Source organism: Oncorhynchus mykiss, chromosome 8 (genome assembly GCF_013265735.2).
Source record: "Oncorhynchus mykiss isolate Arlee chromosome 8, USDA_OmykA_1.1, whole genome shotgun sequence".
Taxonomy (NCBI): Eukaryota; Metazoa; Chordata; class Actinopteri; order Salmoniformes; family Salmonidae; genus Oncorhynchus; species Oncorhynchus mykiss.
The window spans coordinates 18,028,315-18,050,872 of record NC_048572.1 but is presented as its reverse complement, the minus strand read 5'-3'; the positions used below and the strand labels follow the sequence as shown (position 1 = coordinate 18,050,872).

The following is a 22,558-nucleotide window of genomic DNA, read 5'->3' as shown; positions in this document are numbered from 1 at the left end:
TGTGACTTGGTGGTGACCTAACATAATTGTTTGTGGAGCTTTTGCTGTAAAGCATTTTTTAAATCAGACACTGTGGTTGGATTAACAAGAATTTTATCTTTAAAATGGTGACTAATACTTGTATATTTGAGAAATTTGATTTATGAGATTTCTGTTGATTTGTATTTGGCGCCCTGCAATTTCATTGGCTGTTGGCGAGGGGTTCCGCTAGCGGAACAACACAACTGATTGGTTCAAACGCATTAAGAAGGAAAGAAATTCCACAAATTAGCTTATAACAAGGCACACCTGTTAAATTAATTGAAATGCATTCCAGGTGCCAAGAGTGTGCAAAGCTGTCATCAAGGCAAAGGGTGGCTCCTTTGAAGAATCTCAAATATAAAATATATTTTTATTTGTATAACACTCTTTTGGTTACTACATGATTTCATCGTTTTGATGTCTTCACTATTATTCTACAATGTAGAAAATAGTAAAAATAAAGAAAACCCCTGGAAAGTCCAAACTTTTGACTGGTACTGTATATATATATATCTAGAAAGTTAAACTTGATCTTATTCTAGCTAATGAAACTATATATATATATATATATATATATATATATATATATATATATATATATATATATATATTTAACTTTCTAGATTACTGTGACTTCCATTCAATTATAACGTTTCAGAGGATTGAGGAGCTACAGAAAAACCAGCAGTCTAGAATATATACTGTAAATTGGTGCCACGTGAAAATAGTTCACCTCCAAAGTCTGGAAACAGGATAGAAATGGTATATTTGGATGTTGTTAACTAGATGTTCAAACCCTTTTGTCACACACACACACATACACACACACACGCACTATCATGTTCTATGAAAAGAAAGCATCACTGTGAGAAGCTGCTGCATGGGAACAAAACAAAAATGATCAAAAGAAACAGAAAAACCTGACCTCAATTCATTGTAGGCTACACTTCATCTACTGTTGTAATCTAGAACAGATCCTAGTATTCACAACATTATATGTGTGTTTTTTTACACTTTAGAGCGGAAAGGGATTCATTTTTTTTTTGTCTATCTTGATTACGGCTATGAGTACATGCATAGAAATAGAATGAATAGAATGTACAAATAATTTACTTGAATGGGGACTCCCATTAAAAAAATAATTTACTTGAATGTGGACTCCCATTATACAAATAATTTACTTGAACTGGGACTCATTGTATTCATTCTGAATTGGGACCCATTCTAATTATTCTATTCCTATCCGGTAGACGAAACCCAGATTGATCATTTTTGAAAAACTCCGCCCAGAGACTACTGTTGGTGCTAATAGTGTAAGATCATCAATAACCATCTGCCTCAGCACATCTCCCTTGTTGTGATTAGCATACAAAATAAAACTGCTGTGTCTTTATCGTGTACAGCATGACTCGTTTGACCTTCAATGATGTAAAAGTAAAACCTGTTCCCCTGTTAAACCAAGCGGGGGCAGTATTTCATTATCGAAGAATGACATCAAAGTACTGTGACTCTCACAGACATCACCGTTTTTTTTCTACAAGTCTTTTATCGGGCTCCAGGTTGAGACATAATAGTGGTTTTTAGTAGTTGCAGATGTTTAATATTTTAGAACAATTATAAGAGGGAGCAGTAGAACACTGCTTTGCAAAGTTATGTAGACTTAGACTATTGACATTTGAGTCTAGAGAGATCATTTTTGCAGGTCTGCAACATACTGATGTTTGTAGGCTTTACAATAGAAAGTAACTGCTGTTATGATCAGCAAATGGAAGCCCACTTCCTCCCCAAAGAATAACCACCAACTGACAAATTACACAGCCTTGACTGTTTACCCCTGTGGACCCAGAGAGATCAGTCTCCAAAACCAATTAGCAGATGGCTTAGATCAGTGGTTGACAAACCTTTAATAGCGCTGTACCCGTTCAAACATTCAACCTCCAGCTGCGTACCCCCTCTAGCACCAGGGTCAGCACACTCTCAAATGTTGTTTTGCCATAATTGTAAGCCTGTCTCACACACACACACACACACACACACACACACACACACACACACACACACACACACACACACACACACACACACACACACACACACACACACACACACACACACACACACACACACACACACACACACACACACACACAGACACACAGACACACACACAATACAATACATTTATTAAACATGAGAATTTGTGAGTTTTAACACAACCCGGCTCGTGGGAAGTGACAAAGAGCTCTTATAGGACCAGGGCACAAATAATTATATAATAATAATCAATCTTTTTGCTCTTTATTTAGCCATCTTACATATAAAACCTTATTTGTTAATAAAAAAATGTGAATAACTCACCACAGGTTAATGAGAAGGGTGTGCTTTAAAGGATGAACATAACTCTGCAATGTTGGGTTGTATTGGAGAGAGTCTCAGTCTTAAATAATTTTCCACAGTCTGTGCCAGTATTTAGTTTTCATGCTAATGAGGGCTGAGAATCCACTCTCACATAGGTACGTGGTTGCAAAGGGCATCAGTTTTTTAACAGTGGGAGTTGTTTGAGTCGTCTGTTTCGGAAAAGTACCTGCGTAATTGCGCATCCAACTCACTCAGGTGCTTCGCTATATCACATTTGACATTGTCCGTAAGCTTGAGTTCATTTGCACACAAAAAATCATACAATGATGAAAAGACCTGTGTGTTGTCCTTGTTAATGCAGACAGAGAAGAGCTCCAACTTCGTAATCATAGCCTCAATTTTGTCCAGCACATTGAATATAGTTGTGGAGAGTCCCTGTAATGCTAGATTCAGATCATTCAGGTGAGAAAAAACATCATCATGCAAGCGGTCAGACAAGTGTAATTGTTTCAAAACATCTCCTGCCATGTCACTGATGTGTCATGAAACAGTGTTGTTTAGGGCCTCCCGCAGTGCTAGCTGTGCCACCAAAGACTCTGGGTTTGGGCCCAGGCTCTGTCGCCCCCAGCCGCAACCGGGAGGTCCATGGGGCGACGCACAATTGGCCTAGCATCGTCCGGGTTTAGGAAGGTTTTGGCCGGTAGGGATATCCTTGTCTCATCGCGCACTAGCGACTCCTGTGGCGGGCCGGGCGCAGTGCACCCTAACCAGGTCGGCAGGTGCACGGTGTTTCCTCCGACACATTGGTGCGGCTGGCTTCCGGGTTGGATGCGCGCTGTGTTAAGAAGCAGTGCGGCTTGGTTGGGTTGTGTTTCGGAGGACGCATGGCTTTCGACCTTCGTCTCTCAACGGGAGTTGTAGCGATGAGACAAGATAGTAACTACTAACATTTGTTTACCACGAAAAGGGGGTAAAAGAAAAAAAAGAAAAAAGAAACAGTGTTGTTTGATGAAGGCATTGTCTGTATATATTTTTTGGCCTTTTCCCCCAGCATTCCCCCAGCCATATCAACGGCAGCAGGAATAATTATTTTCTCCACAATAGTATGGGGCTTGCCTGTCCTAGCCACTCGGTAGCTTCTAGCCCCTTCTTATTAATGGTACCTGTTGCTTTTATACAGATCTTACTACTCAAAAGTCATCTTAATTTTCGCTCCAAACACTGCCGTGACTTATTTTTCAAATTGGCATGTTTCGTTATTAAATATCTGCTCAAGAGTGACGGTTTCCCGCGAGAGAGTATCAATTAATGTGAGTGGATGTTAATTATTTGACTAGGCTACCTGTATTTTACACTGTGTTGTTATTTCGCTCAACACTAGATGGTTTAATTTTATTTTTGGCAGTGAAATGAGGCTACTCAGGTGAGAAAAAAATATACACCCAAATGTGTAGCCCCATTGGAAAATCTATTTTTATTTGGCGTACCTCCGGCGGCATTGTGCGTACCCCAGGTTGGGAATATCCGGCTTAGATCTTCCAAATACAATACGAGGTAGCCGGTTGGATGTTTCAGGGCTTGCAAACCATCACGGATTACCAAAGGAAACCCATCCGTGAGCTGCCCAGTGAAGGGTTCCTACCAGATGAGCTAAATGCCTTCTACGCTTGCTTCAAGGCAATCAATACTGAACCATGCACGAGAGCAGCAGATGATCCGGACGACTGTGTAATCACGCTCTCCGTAGCCAATGTGAGTAAGAACTTTAAACAGGTTAACATTCACAAGGCCACCGGGCCAGATTACCATCTTAAAGGTCTTACTCACATCGGCTACAGAGAGCGTAATTACATCGCCCTATAGCACTCACATCTGTTGCTTTGAAAGGCTGGTCATGGCTCACATCAACACCATCATCCCTGGACCCACCCTAGACCCACTCAAATCTGCATACCACTCCAACAGATCCACAGATGACGCAATCTCCATTGCACTCCTCTTTTGCACTCCACACTGCCCTCTCCCATCAAGCTCATCACAAAGCTAAGGACCCTGGGACTGAAATCCTCCCTCTGCAACTGGATCCTGGACTTCCTAACAGGCCGCCCCCAGGTGGTGAGGGTAGGCAACAACACATCCGCCACTCTAACCCTCAACACAGGCGCCACTCAGCGGTGCATGCTTAGTCCCCTCCTGTACTCTCTGTTCACCCACGACTACATTGCCGCTCATCACTCCAACACCATCATTAAGTTTGCTGACGACAGGCCTGATCACTGATATTGATGAGACAGTCTATAGGGAGGTCAGAGACATGGCAGTGTGGTGCCAGGACTTCAACCTCTCCCTCTGCAAGACAAAGGAGCCGATCGTGGACTACAGGAAATGGAGGACCGAGCACGACCCCCATTCACATCAAAGGGGCTGTAGCAAAGTGGGTTGAGAGCTTCAAGTTCCTCTGTGTCTACATCACTAAGGATCTATCATGGTCCACACACACCAACACAGTCATGGGGCACGACAACACCTTTTCCACCTCAGGACGCTGAAAAGATTTGGCATGGGCCCTCAAATCCTCTACAGCTGCACCATTGAGAGCATCTTGACTGGCTGTATCACCGCTTGGTATGGCAACTGCTTGGTATCCGACTGCAAGGACCTACAGAGGGTAGTGGGTACGGCCCAGTACATCACTGGGGCTGAGCTCCCTGCCATCCAGGACTTCAATACCAGGCGTGGTCAGTGAAAGGCCCAAAATGTTTTCAAAGAGTCCAGTCACCCAAGTCCTAGACTGTTCTCTCTGCTACCGCATGTCAAGCTGTATTGATGTGCCAAGTCTGGAACCAACAGGACCCTGAACAGATTCTACCCCCAAGCCATAAGACTGCTAAATAGTTAGTTAAATATTTAACCAAATAGCTACCCGGACTATCATTGACCTGTTTTGATTGAACTTTATTGAACTCATCACATATGCTGCTGCTATTGTTTATTATCTATTCTGTCGCCTAGTCAGTTTATTCCTAGTAATATGTACATATCTACCTCAATTGCCCCGTGCCCCTGCACATCAACTCGGTACTGGTACCCCATGTATATAACCAAGTTATCGTTCCTCATTGTGTATTTATTATTACTTATATTATTATGTGTTATTACTTTCCTATTATCAGCATGTGATGAATAGCATTTCATTTGATTTAATATAACACATAACAGGCATGTCGAGTGGGCTTTTGACTCTCGCTGTAACTACAAAATAAGTCATATTGCCTTGCCTGGCCTCTAAAGGGACTCTAGCCAAGCAATTGCTATTTTATCAGTCTAACAATATAGGAGAATAAACCCATTTAGCCAGAGGGCCAGTTCAGTCCCCTTGTTTGTGGATTCCCATTTGGAAATGAAATGTTTTTCATTACAGGTGATATCTTTGAGAGGGCTGGGGAGCGATTCACAGATCTCCTGGGGGGAGCTTTCATTTTAATGGCTCTTTGGTTTATAGAGGGTGTCATTTGCAGAACAATGCTCCTACTTACAATGCTGAAGTTGACTCTCAAAATCAATGTACTGTTTTTTGAAGTCCCAACCTACTTTAGAGTACACTTAATGTACACCCTTAGAATACCAGGGTGTCCATTCTTTCCTATCCTCTACTACGCTTTGGTCAGGGACAGATGACCTACATTTGACTCAATTGTAGGAAATCTGTGGGAAACATATTCCCCTGCTACCCCCATATCTCTAGTAGTCTTACCAAATACTGATGTATTTAAATTCCTTCTATTCACTCAGACTGTTGAATCCACAGTGTTAGTCTAATCGTGTCTGAATTAATTGCCTCTTTCACATGATGAACCCTGACTTATTTTAGCACTGCAAAGATGTCTGAGAGACTTGTGGTCCAATTAGTTTTAGAGTAGAGTAATGTATCGTAAATTGCCTTTCAGACCAGTTTTCTTGACCCATGTTGTGAACCTCTGCAACATGATCGTGTTTGCGCTTATCAGGAACATGTTAAATTTACATTTTGGTCATCATGAGCTAAGAAGAGTTGTGCACTGGCCATATGGGGTTTTCTCTATGAATCCCGAGTGTCAACATAAACAGTCAACACTTTATTATGAAATGTATTTGATCAAATATAAAAGTGCTTTACAGATGCCCAGTCTAAAACCCAAAAGAGCAAGCAATGCAGGTGAAGAAGCACAGTGACTAATGTGACACCCCCTCCCTTCTCTGCCTTCTTGTCACGCCCTGAGCTTAGAGAGCCGTTTCATTTCTCTATTTGGTTAGGTCAGGGTGTGATTTGGGTGGGCATTCTATGTTTTCTATTTCTTTGTTTTTGGCCGAGTGTGGTTCCCAATAAGAGGCAGCTGTCTATCGTTGTCTCTGATTGGGAATCATACTTAGGCAGCCTTTTTCCTACCTAATGTTGTGGGTAATTATTTATTTTCTGTGTGTGTTTGTGTGCGCCACTGTTGCGTCTCGTTCGGTTTCTGTTTTCCTGTTTTTTTTTGTGAAGGTTTCACTACGATTAAAAGATGTGGACTTACATGCATGCTGCGCCTTGGCTCATTTATGACAGGGAGTTTGAAGACAGTGAACGTGACAGAATTATCCACCACAAAAAGACCAAGCAGCGTGCGCCAACTTGGAGGACGAGCTGGACCAGGGAGAAGGTTATGTCAGGGGACAAGACCCGGTCACGGAAGCCTGAGAGGCAGCTCCCCCCAAAACTTTTGGGGCGGCACACAGGGAGATTGGCGGAGTCAGGGTTTAGACCTGAGCCAACTCCCCGTGCTTACCGTGGGGAGCATGTCAGGTCAGGCAACGTGTTATGTGGTGATGCGCACTGTCTCCAGTGAGCATTCACAGGCTGGTGCGCTCTGTGCCAGCGCAGAAGTGGGTATCCAGCCAGGATGGGTTGTGCCAGCTCTACGCTCGAAACCTCCAGTGCGCCTCCACGGCCCAGTGTATCCGGTGCCTGCTCCACGCACCAGGCTTCCAGTGCATCTCCCCAGTCCGGTGAGACCTGTTCCGGTTCCACGTACTAGGCCTCCACTATGTCTCCCCAGCCTGTGGCAGCTCCACGCACCAGGCTTGCAGTATGTCTCCTCAGTCCGGTGAGACCTGTTCCGGCTCCGCGTATGAAGCCTCTAGTGATGATCCATGGCAAGAAGCCTCCAGTGATTATCCATGGCCCGGAGCCTCCAGTGATGATCCATGGCCCAGAGCCTGTAGTGATGATCCATGGCACGAAGCATCCAGTGATGATCCATGGCCCGGAGCCAGTAGTGAAAATCCATGGCACGGAGCCTCCAGCGACGGTCCCCAGTCTTCAGCGACGTTCCCCAGTCCGGAGCCTCCAGCGGCGGTCTGCAGTCCGGAGCCTGCAGCGATGTTCCCCAGTCCGGAGCCTCCAGTGGCGGTCTGCAGTCCGGAGCCTCCGGCGACGATCCACGGTCCGGTTCCTCCGGCAGCGATCCACGGTCCGGAGTCTCCGGCGACGATCCACGGTCCGGTTCCACGGAAGCGGAGGGATAAGCGTGCGGAGCGGGGTTTACACCCCGAACCGGAGCCGCCACCGAGAATAAAAAATGTGGAATTACATGCACGCTGCGCCTTGGCTCATTTATGACAGGGAATTTGAAGATAGTGAACGTGACACTTCTGGGTTTTGCTGTGCTTACTTCCTGCAAGAGATTGGTGGTCGTCAGTGTCGTCAGTACTGATGGGGCACACCTGTGAAAACTCAGCTGTGGCATAAAGTCTTCCCCCCCATATTCAGCAAGAGAATCCCTCTCTCCATGCATTCCTTTGGTTGTGACTTCGGCAGTTGACACTTAATTTACTGACCATGCCTCATCTGATTATTTTTGTAAGTGTTTACTTTATTTATGGAATAAATTCATTTTGTTATTCCTTTACTCAGTGTGTGGTATCCCATTGTTTGTTACAATCTTGAGCCAGGTTGTAACACTAGGAACAATTCCCTAGAAGGCAGGAACCTAGGAAGAAACTTTGAGGAACCACGCTCCAAAGGGGTGGCCAGTCTTCTTCTAACTGTACTTTAGTATTACATTGCCATCAGAAAGTATTCATACCCCTTGACTTATTGTACATTTTGTTGTGTTACAGCCTGAATTCAAAATGGATTAAATAGAGTTTTGTACCACCCCTTTACACAAAATACCCCATAACGACAGCACAAACATCTTTTCAAATGTATTGAAAATGAAATGCAAAAATATCTAATTTACATACAGTTAGGGAAAAAAGTACGTTAATACGAATTAATTACTTAAAAATCATACAATGTGATTTTCTGGATTTTTGTTTCAGATTCTGTCTCTCACAGTTGAAGTGTATCTATGATAAAAATGACAGACCTTTACATGCTTTGTAAGTAGGAAAACCTGCAAAATCGGCAGTGTATCAAATACTTGTTCTCCCCACTGTATATGATTTAGTATATGTAAAGACAATTTAAAATCAAGAATAGTCTGATGGGTGACAATATTAGAATATAATTTTCATTTTTGCTGTTTGTTATTCCTACTCATCTTGACGAAAGTAAATGTGGACAGTTCTTCCAAAATCTTCATGCGCCTCAGAATTGGATAAGGACACACACAGTTGCGTCCCAGATGTCTGTCTTCACTTGTAGCCTGTGAGAAAGACCTGATCACATGATGGAGAGCCACGTGAGTGAGAGGTGCTTTGGAGCATGCAGCCGGGAGAAGGGAATTATCAGTGGTGGAAAAAGCTCCCAATTGACATACTTGAGTAAAAGTTTAGATAACTTAATAGAAAGTTTACTAAAGTAAAAGTGAAAGTCAGCCAGTAAAATACTACTTGACTAAAAGTCTAAATGTAAATAAATTCCTTATATTAAACAAAGCAGACGGCAACATTTTCTTGTTTGTAAAATGTACGGATTGCCAGGGGCACACTCCAACAAAAGATGCATTTGTGTTTAGTGAGTCCGCCAGGCCAGAGGCAGTAGGGATGACCAAATGTTCTCTTGATAAGTGTGTGAATTTAACAATTTTCCTGTCCCGCTATGCATTAGAAATGTAAGGAGTACTTTTGGTTGTCAGGGAAAATGTATGGAGTATAAAGTACAATATTTTCTTTTGGATTGTAGTGGAGTAAAAGTAAAAGTAGTCAAAAATATAAATTGTAAAGTACAGATACCCCCCAAAAATACTTAAGTAGTACTTTAAAGTATTCTTAAGTACTTACACTACTGGGAATTATAATTATTATATTCAGCCCAAGGGCACAAAACTGGCCGCAAAAGGCATGCATTTTTTAGGGGGCATTACGGCCACACAAAGGGAATTTGAGGCATTATCAAGTGCTTGTCAAATTGTGAATGAAAGACTGATGACGTGTGTACAGCCTGCTCAAAAAAAAAACTAAGCAGAGCTTATGCCTTTCATGCAACTTTAAAAAAAAACATCACTAGAGTCGCATCATGCAGCCTTAGAATGTATAAAAAATCTAAACATATAGCCTAACATTTGTTTCACAAATAAAGTTACATAAATAACTCTAAATGAAGCATAGAGTAGTACCTGTTTCTTTGTTAACCGCTCAGCACAGAATAGCCGCATGTGCACACTTTTTCAAATCGCTTGGAGAAAACATCCTTTCTATTTGATTTAGCTATGTTCAATTGTATTCTTCATACTTTAAATAATACCAATAATGCCACAGAATTCTAAACAAATCTTGTCTGCTAAATGAACTGGTGTAGCCCACACCAATATGGCATAGCCAGATCAGGGCCTAACATAAGGACAACTCAGACTTGAAGATTACTGTTTACCGTTGCTCCCTATCTAACGTAACACAGCTTGAGAAAATCTGCAAGGAAGAATGGGAGATAATCCCAAAAGCTGATACAGACATACCCAAGACTACTCAAAGCTGTAGTCGCTGCCAAAGGGGCTTCCACAAAGTATTGACTCGAGTGTGAATACTTATATAAATTTGATATTTCTGTCTTACATTTTCAATAAATGTGTGAGAATGTCTAAAAACATGTTTTCACTGTCATTATGGAGTATTGTGTGTAGATGCGTGACATCATTTCTTATTTATTTCATCCATTTTGAGTTCAGGCTGTAACACAATAAAATGTGGATTATGTCAAGGGGTATGAATACTTTCTGAAGGCACTGTATATATAGTCTATAGCCGCAAAAACTAAGTTAGGAGCACAATAGTCTCAGAAGGCAATCGAGCAGCAGACTCACACAATGTGACCTAAATAAACCGAGATGAGCCTCAGAGATATTCCCTTTGATGGATTTGACAAAGAGAAAAGTTTGAACAATCAGAGTAGAGAGTGTACAGCTACTAGTGACAGAGGGAAATGAAGACTGACATGTGTTTTGATGCATTTGTAAGCAGGCAGGTCCTTTGAGAGAGAAATGGAATTGTATACAAATAAATTGAACAGCAGCATCAATACACATTTTGAGAAGGAATCGCTTTCACCTTGACAATTTTACTAGATTCTGGAAGCAAGTTTATGACAAGATGCATTTATTTTTAGTTTCTCAGTTTGACAAAAAAGTCTTGCTCTGTCCAACTCTAAGCAAATATACAGTTTAACAGACAACACAAGGGATTTACATTAATGTATGGGATTCTAGTCTTAAATCTGGTAGTCTCTTGTGTAGATTTTTTTTACATCAAAGCATGGATATCCATAATAAGGCACTCTGATATTTCAGTTCTCGGATAAATAACCTTTTATTCAGTAATTTTCAATTTTTTCTCATCTATGCTCCTGACCTTTTGTATACTTTTTAGCCAGTAGTTCAGAAAGTAACGTTCACAAGCCAAAAGTGGTCCCCGAAAATTGCTCATAGATTACACATGTCTGAACTACACATTGACACATCCAGCTCAAAGCGGGAGGCTTAAAAATGACTTACTAGTCGAAAAAGTTCCAGAGCATGTCTGTAACTGTCTCAGAGCATTCTTACCTCAAATATTTATTGTATGCTAATCAGAGCTAGAGGGCAGACTATTTGTTTCCCACATTTATTTTGACTGACATGAGTTCTGAAGTACAGCATAGGCTTCAAAATACAATGTTTTTTTTACCACAATGCGTCCTCTGCAATTGCAAATAGCATGGAGATCATTATATGCTACATTGAGTAAATGTTTAATATCCACAGGCTACATAATAACAGTCATTTAAATATAGACTATTGCACCCTATAATAAAGCCCTCATATTAGTGTACTGTAGCATGTGCTTATAGACAGTGATACTGCATAAAATCTTGTTGACTTATTAAGGTGCCTGCTGTGTTCTGCTAATTATGTGTACACCGCTATGCTGCTGTTCTAATTCTCAGGACATCATGCAGTGGTCGGGTGGTAAGAATAGATCAGTGCTGCAGTTGGTCTCAGTGGAGTCCATGGTCGTCTGAGCTCATAGTAGAACACCTGAGTGGGCCAGTGTTGATAGACAAGCCAGGGAAGACCCCCAGCACCCCCTATCCCTACCCCAACCCGCCCTAGTCTCTGGTCTTGCCTGCCCCTCAAGAGCCTCACAGAGTAGAGTCTCAGGGCTACTGCCTGCTAGGCTACTCCCTGTTTGTCACAAGGACCATGAGGACAGACAGGCGGCTAGGGCACAGGGACACCTGCAGTAGCAGCAACAGCAACAGTCAGAAGCTGTGGAGTGTCACATCACATGGATACCGTAAGAACTGTCTAGAGAAACACATTGTCTCTGATCTAAACTATCATGTCAGATCAATACCATTTTCTCCACTTCAAATAAACCATTGGGGAAACAGAATGTCTATGGGATTGAGCGGAACATTAGGAAATGGTAATGATCCACACAAAGAAGTGATATGAGGAACTATTTCCAGGAGGAACATTTTTCCTCAAACGAGTCATTGTTCACAGCAAATTACTATATTTTATTCAGAATCATGTCCCATCTTGAGTTATGCTCATGTAATGTGACTGCTGAATATTAGAGGTGAAATTCACTTACTTTTGGGGCAAGTACTTTGAGTTGAGTGATTTACCTCATACCATTTATTTGTAACACTGCTGCTGGCAAGAGTCCAGCAGCAGAGAAACTACCACTAGAATTGACAGTCTACTTGACACAGGAATAGGAATCTCATTCTCCATAGCTGACAGAAGACTGGGATTAATTGGAATCTCATTCTCCATAGTTGACAGAATACTGGGATTAATAGGAATCTCATTCTCCATAGTTGACAGAAGACTGGGATTAATAGGAATCTCATTCTCCATAGTTGACAGAAGACTGGGATTAATAGGAATCTCATTCTCCATAGCTGACAGAAGACTGGGATTAAAAGGAATCTCATTCTCCATAGCTGACAGAAGACTGGGATTAATAGGAATCTCATTCTCCATAGCTGACAGAAGACTGGGATTAATAGGAATCTCATTCTCCATAGCTGACAGGACTGGGATTAATAGGAATCTCATTCTCCATAGTTGACAGAAGACTGGGATTAATAGGAATCTTATTCTCCATAGCTGACAGAAGACTGGGATTAATAGGAATCTCATTCTCCATAGCTGACAGAAGACTGGGATTGGGCAGTAGACGGTGCACAAGGAAGGATACAGACTATTGATGTAGGCCAAACAACATTCCATCCCATTCATCTGAACATATTCATATACCAACTTTATTGGATCTCTCACATTTCGAAGTGGCTCTTTGTTAATGAAAAAAATCCCAATGAAGTTTAATGGAGACAGACTTTGGCCCCATTATTCCATCTAATGCCCAGTAATGCCATCTGAGGACAACGTGGATGGATGAAAGAGATGAAAAAATACAGAATGGTTATGAATAATTCACCAGTGTGTGTGAGGTTTATTATTATTATTGATCTGTATGCTTATGCACTGGGGAATGATTTTACTGTTCTGTTTGCATCCAGCCTCCACCCGAGCCCTTCCACCAGCCTCTCCAAGCCTTCATTTTGTGATATTACACCTACATTATTTATCACCAGCACACTGCATTGGCTTTGTCCTGAACTCTCCTCTGGCACCAACGTGTCTGCGTGCCTCAGTCCGCTCCTGGCTGCAGCCAGCCCAGCCGCCACCCCTCATTGTCCACAGACACACCCCCTCACACACATGCACACACTCACACACACACACGCTTGCTTGCACGCACACCCCTGCTTGTGTCCATCCAGTGAGTCAGCTTTGAAGCTCTATACCACACAGACATGGACAGTGATTGACCCTATACTCAATAAGTCTACGCTGTGCTGCATTCTGTTATTTTAAAATACATTTCAAAAGTGCTGTTCATGTCCGTGGAGAGGATCCCACTCCTCACACTCCAGCTGTATGTGACACAACAGTGAGAGAATTATCAACATGTGATTTGGGGGAAATAGACAGCAGAGAAGCCATGAACATTGGGATAATGTTATGATTTACATATCAAAAGAAGCAGTTGGTGGCTGCTTTGGCTACACAGTAAAGACAAACACAGTACACAACGGAACATAATAAGCTAATATCAAAATGATACACTGAGTATACAAAACATTAAGAACACCTGCTCTTTCCATGACAGACTCACCAGCTGAAAGCTATGATCCCTTACTGATGTCACTTGTTAAATCCACTTCAAATCAGTGTAGATGAAGGGAAGGAGACAGGTTAAAGAAGGGTTTTTAAGCCTCGAGACAATTGAGAAATGTAAGTGACTTTGAGCGGGGTATGGTAGTACCATAAACCCTTGACACTGGTTTGTGTCAAGAACTGCAACGCTGCTGGGTTTTTCACACTCAACAGTTTCCGGTGTGTATCAAGAATGGTGCACCACCCAAAGGACCACCCAGCTGACTTGACACAACTGTTGGAAGCATTGGAGTCAACATGGGCCAGCATCCCTGTGGAAGCCTTTCGACACCTTGTAGTGTCCATGCCCTGATGAATTGAGGTTGTTTTGAGGGTAAGTGGGGGGGGGGGATATAATCACGAAAAAGCGCTATCTCTTCAGGTCAACTGACTAAGCCATTCATGCCTTTGTGAAGGCTTGATCCTCCCAGGACATGACTAATGTCAAGCGACTTTACTAATGTCAGGCTCAATTAGACAACCTGAAAGTGCTTCAGCTCTTCATAAATGCCAGCTTTCCCTTTTAACTCCAGGCAAGCTGCTACCAGACACAACGCCAAATATAAAGACACTAATTGGTAGAAGTCCCTTTGAGAGGTCTTTAGAATATCCATACAAAGGTCATGCAGACATGGTCAGAGGAAGTTAACTAGTGGGGTGAAATAATAAACAGCATCACTGCAATTAACTCAAAAGACAATATCTGCTTTATTGCTGACTATGCTGCGACCTTGATGCAATAAACTCACAGCCTGGAGATAGAGAGGGAGAGATACAAGGTTTATGCTTCTACCCCTCAAGACAAAGTCTGTCTATAGGGTGGCATTTACTCTACATCTAATTTCCCCACCCATTCTGAAGATGATATGAATGGCACCATAGATCCCAGACACTGATGAAATACGAATCATATGTGCGCAAACAAACAATATTCACAACCTCATTTTGTCTATGTAAACTGGAGATATCCCTTGAAGTCAATTGCTTGATAACACTTGCAGTCACCCTGATTCTATCACATTGTCACGCCCTGACCATAGTTTACTTTGTATTTTCTATGTTTTGATTGGTCAGGGTGTGATCTGAGTGGGCATTCTATGTTTCATGTCTTGTTTGTCTATTTCTATGTTCAGCCTGATATGGTTCTCAGTCAGAGGCAGGTGTTCGTCATTGTCTCTGATTGGGAACCATATTTAGGTAGCCTGGGTTTCACTGTGTGTTTGTGGGTGATTGTTCCTGTCTATGTGTTTTTCACCAGATAGGCTGTTTTAGGTTTTCGTTACGTTCATCACGTTCTTTATTTTGTAGTGTTTGCATTGATTCGTGTTTTACGTTTGTTCATTAAAACATGGATCGCAATCTACACGCTGCATTTTGGTCCGACTCTCCTTCACATACAGAAAACCGTTACAGAATCACCCACCACCAACGGACCAAGCAGCGTGTCAACAGGCAGGAGCAGCGCGAGGAGAAGCGCAATAAGGATTTCTGGACATGGGAGGAAATCCTCGACGGGAGAGGACCCTGGGCTAAACCAGGGGAGTGTAGCCGCACTAAGGTGCAGCGGGAGAAGAAACAACAGGAACAGCCCAAGGAGGAGTACAGTATGGAGTATACTACTTGGGAGGAGATCGACAGGTGGGCGGCCGACCCAGGGAGAGTGCCGGAGCCCGCCTGGGATTCGCTGGAGCAGTGCGAGGAAGGTTACCGAAGAATGGAGGCGGTGAAAGCAGAGAGGCGCTGGTATGAGAAGGCAGCACGGCGACGCGGATGGAAGCCTGAGAGGCAGCCCCAAAAATTTCTTGGGGGGGGGCTAACAGGGAGTATGGCTATGCCAGGTAGGAGACCTGGGCAGACTCCCTGTGCTTACCGGGGGGCTAGAGAGACCGGACAGACACCGTGTTATGCAGTGGTGCGCACGGTGTCTCCAGTGCGGGTGCATAGCCCGGTGCGGTATATTCCAGCTCCACGTGTCTGCCGGGCTAGATTGAGCGTCGAGCCTAATGCCATGAAGCCGGCTCTACGCAGCTGGTCCCCAGTGCGTCTCCTTGGGCCGGCTTACATGGCACCAGCCTTGCGCTCGGTGTCTCCGGTTCGCCTGCATAGCCCAGTGCGGGCTATTCCACCTCGCCGCACTGGCAGGGCGACCGTGAGCATTCAACCAGGTAAGGTTGGGCAGGCTCGGTGCTCAAGAGCTCCAGTGCGCCTGCACGGTCCGGTTTTTCCAGTACCACCTCCACACCCCAGCCCTCCGGTAGCAGCTCCCCGCACCAGGCTTCCTGTGCGTGTCCTCGGCCCAGTACCACCAGTGCCAGCACCACGCATCAGGCCTACAGTGCGCCTCGCCTGTCCAGCGCTGTCGGAGCCCTCCTCCTCTCCAGCGCTGTCGGAGTCTCCCGCCTGTTTAGCGCTGTTAGAGCCTTCCTTCTCTACAGCGCTGCCGGAGTCTCCCGCCTGTTCAGAACTGCCAGTTTGCAAAGAGCTGCCAGTTAGCATTGAGCTGCCAGTTAGCATAGAGCTGCCAGTTAGCATAGAGCTGCCAGTTAGCATAGAGCTGCCAGTTAGCATAGAGCTGCCAGTTAGCATGGAGCTGCCAGTCTGCAAGGAGCTGCCAGTCTGCATGGAGCTGCCAGTCTGCATAGAGCTGCCAGTCTGCAAGGAGCTGCCAGTCTGCAAGGAGCCGCCAGAGCTGCCTGTCTGCAGGATGCCGCCAGAGCTGCCAGTCTGCAAGGAGCCGCCAGAGCTGCCAGTTAGCATGGAGCAGCCAGGGCCGCCAGTCAGTATGGAGCAGCCAGGGCCGCCAGTCAGCATGGAGCAGCCAGGGCCGCCAGTCAGCATGGAGCAGCCAGGGCCGCCAGTCAGCATGGAGCAGCCAGTCAGCATGGAGCAGCCAGAGCAGCCAGCCAGCATGGAGCAGCCAGTCAGCATGGAGCAGCCAGAGCAGCCAGTCAGCATGGAGCTGCCAGTCAGCATGGAGCAGCCAGTCAGCATGGAGCAGCCAGAGCTGCCAGTCAGCATGGAGCAGCCAGTCAGCATGGAGCAGCCAGAGCAGCCAGTCAGCATGGAGCAGCCAGTCAGCATGGAGCAGCCAGAGCTGCCAGTCATCATGGAGCAGCCAGTCAGCATGGAGCAGCCAGAGCTGCCAGTCGACCAGACTCTCCCAGATCTGCCAGTCGACCAGACTCTTCCAGATCTGCCAGTCGACCAGACTCTTCCAGATCTGCCAGTCGACCAGACTCTTCCAGATCTGCCAGTCGACCAGACTCTTCCAGATCTGCCAGTCGACCAGACTCTTCCAGATCTGCCAGTCGACCAGACTCTTCCAGATCTGCCAGTCGACCAGACTCTTCCAGATCTGCCAGTCGTCCAGATTCTCCCAGATCTGCCAGTCGTCCAGATTCTCCCAGATCTGCCAGTCGTCCAGATTCTCCCAGATCCGCCAGTCGACCAGATTCTCCCAGATCCGCCAGTCGACCAGATTCTCCCAGATCCGCCAGTCGACCAGATTCTTCCAGATCTTCTAGTCGACCAGGATCTGCTGAAACCGCCAGCCAGCCAGGTTCTGGTAGTTTCTACTACCTGCCTGGGCTTCCTCTCAGTGCTGAGCTTCTTCTCAGTGCTGAGCTTCCTCTCAGTGCTGAGCTACCCATCTGTCCCGAGTTACCTCTGTCCCGAGCTGTCCCTCTGTCCCATGTTATCATTGTGGTGGGTAACCTATTTAGGGACGTTTAGGAGGGGGATTAAAACTGTCATGGAGTGGGGTCCACGTCCAGCGCCAGAGCCGCCACCGCGGACAGATGCCCACCCAGACCCTCCCCTATAGGTTCAGGTTTTGCGGCCGGAGTCCGCACCTTGGGGGGGGGGGGGTACTGTCACGCCCTGACCATAGTTTACTTTGTAATTTCTATGTTTTGATTGGTCAGGGTGTGATTTTTATTTTATTTTTATTTTACCTTTATTTAACCAGGCAAGTCAGTTAAGAACAAATTCTTATTTTCAATGACGGCCTGGGAACAGTGGGTTAACTGCCTGTTCAGGGGCAGAACGACAGATTTGTACCTTGTCAGCTCGGGGGTTTGAACTCGCAACCTTCCGGTTACTAGTCCAACGCTCTAACCACTAGGCTACCCTGCCGCCCCGTGATCTGAGTGGGCATTCTATGTTTCATGTCTTGTTTGTCTATTTCTATGTTCAGCCTGATATGGTTCTCAGTCAGAGGCAGGTGTTCGTCATTGTCTCTGATTGGGAACCATATTTAGGTAGCCTGGGTTTCACTGTGTGTTTGTGGGTGATTGTTCCTGTCTATGTGTTTTTCACCAGATAGGCTGTTTTAGGTTTTCGTTACGTTCATCACGTTCTTTATTTTGTAGTGTTTGCATTGATTCGTGTTTTACGTTTGTTCATTAAAACATGGATCGCAATCTACACGCTGCATTTTGGTCCGACTCTCCTTCACATACAGAAAACCGTTACACACATTGTCTTCCGACAGGTGGCGTAACTCCTATGGACGCTCGTCCCTCAATCGAGTACAGACACCGTCGTTGCGAGGTAAGACAAATGCTTTCTCTATTTGTGTGACTTAGACTTAGCTTACTTCACAGAGGAATGAGATGTCATTTACAAATGAGGCACAGGAGAGCACCACACTTCCAATTAAAGACGTCTGTTTGCATTAACAAACCTCAGCAAAACCACAGCTAACTGCATTCGGAGCAGCCATGTTCTCCATGTGGCTGTGGTTTGCTTAGGTTTGTTAATGCAAACAGACATCTGTAACTGGAGGTGTTGTGTTGTGAACTGTCATTAGATACCCTGCATCATCACAGACACTGACGACTAATGAGATACCCTGCATCATCACCGCCACTGACGACTAACGAGATACCCTGCATCGTCACGGACACTGACGACTAACGAGATACCCTGCATCGTTACAGACACTGACGACTAACGAGATACCCTGCATCGTTACAGACACTGACGACTAACGAGATACCCTGCATCATCACAGACACTGACGACTAACGAGATACCCTGCATCGACACTGACGACTAACGAGATACCCTGCATCGTCACAGACACTGACGACTAACAAGATACCCTGCATTGTCAACTAAGGGGCCTAGCCCGAAACATGAAAAGCAGCCCCAGACCATTATTCCTCCTCCACCAAACTTTACTGTTGGCACTATGCATTGGGGGGCAGGTACCGTTCTCATGGCATCCGCGAAACCCAGATTTGTCCGGCGAACTGCCAGATGGTGAAGAGTGATTCATCACTCCAGGAAACACGTTTCCACACTCCAGAGTCCAATAACGGAGATTGTTCATGGTAAACTTAGGCTTGTGTTTGGCTGTTCGTCCATGGAAACTCTTTGGCCGAGAAACCGATGGGTTCTTGTGCTGATGTTGCTTCCAGAGGCAGTTTGGAACTCGATAGTGAGTGTTGCAACTGAGGACAGACCATTTTTACTCGCTACACGCCTCAGCACTCAGGGTCCCGTTCTGTGCCGTTGTTGCTCCTAGACGTTTCCACTTCGCAATAACCGCACTTGACCGGGGTAGCTCTAGCACGGCATACATTTGATGAACTGACTTGTTGGAAAGGTGGCATCCTATGACGGTGCCACGTTGAAAGTCCCTGAGCTCTTCAGTAAGGTCATTCTACTGCCAATGTTTTTCTATGGAGATTGCATGGCTTTGTGCTCGAGTTTATACACCTGTTTGTGGCTGAAATTGCAGAATCCACTAATTTGAAGGGCTGTTCAAATACTTTTGTATATAAAGTGTATGTACAGGTACCACATGTCCAACTAAATGCTTACTTGCAGGTTCCTTCTCAACAATGCAACAACAATAAGAAATAATAAAAGAATACGAACATAACGTAAATAACTCAGTAGAATAGAATAGACATTTTAGCATCAGTATAACATAGGAAGGCACAATTTATAGTCCAATATTTACACGTGTATCAGGGAAGGGGGGATTTTACCATTGTAGATAAGTATGCTAATAGAATTAAGGCCTTTTTTACTTTTATAGTTAAATATGCTAATTTTACTTGTGATGTACTTTAGTTGTGTGGGAATGCAATAGGGTGGGGGTGTACGAGGGGGTTATGGGGCGCCTCTGGCTGCCTTTCTCCTCTCTGGGGAGAACATGGGCCATATCTGACAGATGGGCTCTGTTCTGGAGCAGCTGGATCCCCTAACAGTTGTGCCCCCCAACCCCCCTTCCCTATCAGCAGACTCTCCTCTGAAGGCCGGCTGGGCCATGTAGGCTGGCTGGCTGTGCTCAGTGCTCAGTAAAGCGCCCGGCTCGGCCATCGGCAGGCTGATGTCGGTATGTCTGTCTGTCTGTCTGGTACTCCACCAGAGGAGCAGTGCTGCACAATCACAACCTCCCGAGAGCCAGAGCCACTGCTGCTGCTTCAACTCCTCTGATTCAATTCCATTACTGCTACATGAACTTTGTTCCCTGCCTGTACTGGGCACTGCTCTGCCCCCCACTATTACAGCTAGCTAGGAGACTGGGCAGGCACGGCTAAAACAGAGGTTGTCAAGTGGAAACAACTTAATCCAGATATCCAGGGGAGACAAGCTTAGTTCTGTAGAACAGTGCCGTGTCTGTATGTTTCCTAGGCGGATACCGTCATCTAGACATAGCACGCTGACTAGAAGGCTTTTTTTGTTGGCAGGATCTAAAAGGAGACATGCCTGCATGAGGGTGCATTAATGTGGGTCTGTGTGGACTGTGTGTGTGTTTTGAGGTACGCGGAGGTTCCGGGGTTACCATAGCGCCGTGAGGTAGCCTAGGCAGAGTTTTTTTGCTGATATATGAACTGAAATATCTGGTGGTGACCCACTGAATTGCAGGACTGATTACGGCAAGTCTGCTTTTATTGAGCTTAGCCATTTGAATGATGCAGCAAAACCAGATCAACAGCATCAGCTTTTTGTCTCCCTGCCCCAGTAACTAGAGGGAAGTGGACTGCGGTGTAAGGGGATATAAAGGCTTGCTTTATAGAGGGTTTTTCTGGACCACTGCTGAGGTGTGGTGATGTTACTGGTGCTTTACAGTTGCCGAAGCATCACCCAGGTGGCTGCTAAATTTCAGTAGTAGACGATCCAGCCTACCTACAGACAAGAAGCCGTGGCTATTAAAGACAACGAGGTGCTCGATGAAGAGCTTTGTGGCCTCTGTCAGATATCTCTTCCTCCCTGTCTGGCTGTACCATCTATGCCTCCTATTCCCTAAAAAGCACTGCTTTTGACTAGGGCACATAGAGCTGGTCAAAATTAGTGCACTATATGAGGAATAAGGGGCCATTTGGGATTTGGGACACATCCATGATTTTAAAGCTGGTCTATGAAGGGTCTGAGGGACAGCAGATCAAGGCAGGTGCACGTGGAGGTTAAAAGCTGACTAATGTGTAAGTTATCAGACTCTGAGGCTCTTGTCAGAGCTCTGGTAAAAGTTGTGCACTATATAAGGAATAGGGTGACATTTGAGATGCAACCCTGTGAGTCATGTGAAACATATCCCAGCCTTTTGGGTCAGCATTTCCTCATACTGGCTGCTTCTTCCTCTCTGAAGGTTTCATGTGCAATGCAATGCAACATACAAGGGTATCTGCATGTAAGAAGGTTTTATATCCTAGTGCTGAAGCATCAGTACATTATATAAAGATATCCATTTCAGACATATTGCACACGATAATGTATCACAAGATATTGGTATGAAAATGGAGTACTGTAACTACTACTGTGGTAATGTATGTGCACACAGCTTTCAATTGTCTTCCAGCAGTGGTGAAGATGAGGCTTATTGGTGTCTGCCTGAGTGCTCATGGGTAATGGGCCCAGGGTCGATTTGGTGGGGGAGAGGTGTGGGGGAGAAGGGGTTCTGGGTGGGGGGACCCCCTGGCAAGAGACAACAAAATGCACATGGACCTTTTAACCCATATATGCAGCAGGCTCTTCTTACCCAGAACATTCTCTGTGTACAGCCATCAAGATCCTTCTGATTCTCAGTGACAGGTCTGCTGCTCTGCCTTGCATAAAGAATCTACCCCACCAAGCTGTTTAACATTTCATCCATTCCGATCCGCAGAGACCTATTGGTGCCCAGGATTTCATTGCTCTATCAGGTTGTCAGCAAACAGCCCATCTCAGCACAGCATGACATCCCTATTAATGCTGTTATAGTCTTATCTCCTATGTCTTTAATAGTAGACCAGCCACGTACAATCAAATCAATATTAGCATTTGACACTTTTTTCATTTGGGGTGGAAAACAATGATATTGAATCAAGCGCCGGATCGATAGATTCAATCTCATGTTTCAATCACACAAGCAGTTTGTTCTCGCAGGGAATCTAAATGGAAATTCACAGTGGAGAACTGGAGTGAGTGAGATCCCCATCGCTGTTCCCTGCACTTGAATGGCTGTAGATACTTATCCCCTGCTGTAACGGACTGAAGCGAAGCAAGCACTCCTTCAG

At 44.9% G+C, this 22,558-nt stretch overlaps 1 protein-coding gene across 1 annotated transcript in view; it reads right to left on the bottom strand.

Annotated features, from left to right (window-relative positions):
• Positions 1-22,558, bottom strand: part of LOC110529519 (heparan sulfate glucosamine 3-O-sulfotransferase 5) — a 96,578-nt gene that overhangs the window by 4,856 nt on the left and 69,164 nt on the right. The window lies entirely within an intron of this gene.